The 1,962-nt window shown below is 44.8% G+C and overlaps 1 pseudogene; it reads right to left on the reverse strand.

Moving 5' to 3' along the window:
* Positions 1–312: 312 nt before the first annotated feature.
* Positions 313–1,361, reverse strand: LOC101724222 (olfactory receptor 14A2-like; annotated as a pseudogene).
* Between the last annotated feature and the right edge of the window lie 601 nt (positions 1,362–1,962).

Consider the following 1,962-nt stretch of genomic DNA (forward strand, 5'->3'; position numbering starts at 1 on the left):
GTTGATCCAACTATTTTTTGGTACTGGGAATCAAACTCAGGATCTTAGGCTTGCCAGGCAGATGCAGCACAACTGAAGTACATTCCTGGCCCCGAATATTTGTATTTGTTTTCAATAAATGAAACACAGTAATGAGTTAATAAATGGTCCAAAATGAAATCTGATAACAAAAAACAGCCAATCTTGTCAGAAAGTTAAGCCATCAAGGGAGAGATGCTTTGTCATAGCAGAGCACAAGGTGACTCCATGACCTACACATTGGCCTTGTAGACTGCAGCTTCTGACCTCAGGTGGCCCTTGCATGTTTTCTTCCTAGAGCCGCAGGGAGATATGTGCACCCCAGGCCTCCCCAAAGTGAGAGTGAGAAGACTCCATGCCATCCTGGAGGTCTTGTGTCCTGCACAGACGGGAGGCAGTGTTAGATGAAAGGCACTGATGAGCAGGCAAGGCTGGCAGAACCCTGCTCAGACCCTGTTTCATGTCACCATTCCTCAGGGTATAGATGAGAGGATTCAGGATTGGAGGGAGCACAGTGTAGATCACAGAAGGCAGCCTATCAATAACTGGGGGTGTATCTGCAGGTGGCCTCAGGTAAACCATAAACCCACTTACCATAAAAAGTGTGATGACAAGAGATAAGGGAGGCATGTGGAGAAAGCTTTACACTGACTTTTCCTGGATGGAATCCTCAGCACAGGGGAGATAATGTGAACCTAAGAGAACACAATGCAGACACAACAGGACAGGCCCAGACAAACCCCAATTCCCAGGCTTGAACAGACCACCAGGAGTGTGTTGGAGCAGGAAATCTTGAGTAAGGAGGGAACACTGCAGAAAAACTCTGGGATCACACTGAAGCCACAGAAAGGCCCAGAAAATGTGCCAGTGGTGTATATGGCTCCAAAGAGCCCCATCATGGCCCAGGAAACACCTGTCATCAGCATACAGGCATCAACACTCATGATGGCCTCATAGTGCAGGGGACAGCAAATGACCACATAGCAATCATAGGACATGGCCTCGAGGATAAACATCTCACCTGCCGAGAAGGAGGTCATTAAAAGGAGCTGGAAGGCATAGCCTGGAATGGAAATGGAATTGTTGTGAGTCAGACTGTTAAGGATAAACTTTGGGATTGGGACAGACACCAGAGAGATGTCCAGCAAGGACAAGTTCTTCAGGAAGAAGAACATGGGTGCTTGGAGCTGTGGGTCCAGGGTAAGGACAGGGACAATGAGAAGGTCGCTCATCAGGGCCACCAGGTACATCAGCAGGAAGAAAATGCCACAGAGTGTCTGCAGCTTTGGGTCCTCAGAAAACCCCAAGAGAAGGAAACCAGTCACCAAGGTGATGTTGACCATACTAGAGCCTCCTAACTTTCTGTCAAGGTGAGGACATACAATAAAGAGAAAAATAATAGCCCCCAAACTGTGATATTAAATTCAGAAACATTCAGTTGTAAAGGAAGCATATGTTTACTGCATCTGAAATACTTTTTGCATTTCCTAACAATTCTTTTTCCTCCCCCACCCCTCCTTCTCTCCTTTTCTTTCCATCCTCTTTGCTCCACTGGCCTCCCTGCCCCTCCCCTGCCTTCTCTTTCCAGCTAAGGATTCAATTAAATATCACACATGCTAACAGTAGTTGATCTACCATGAAGCTACATGCCAAATGGCTACTCTTTTTTTTGAAATAAAGCAATTAATATGAGTAAACTGTGAGGTCAGTTAGCCTTGGTTTTGGTTTTAGAGTTTTGACAATCAGAGGTTTGGGAAGACTTTTCAGGGTTTGTGAGTTGTCTTGTTTCCCCTTAAGATGTACAGAATTCTTTTCTGTTTACTTAGAATATTTCAGATAGCTAGAAGGAAAGATTCTGAATGTTCTCACAACAAAGACAGGAAAAACTGATAATGGGAGCCATATGTTAATTACTTTGATATGATCATTATATAATGTATGAAG

This window comes from Heterocephalus glaber, unplaced genomic scaffold (assembly GCF_053883595.1).
Source record: "Heterocephalus glaber isolate CG9 unplaced genomic scaffold, H.glaber_assembly_v1.0 deba00001466, whole genome shotgun sequence".
NCBI classification, from domain to species: Eukaryota; Metazoa; Chordata; class Mammalia; order Rodentia; family Bathyergidae; genus Heterocephalus; species Heterocephalus glaber.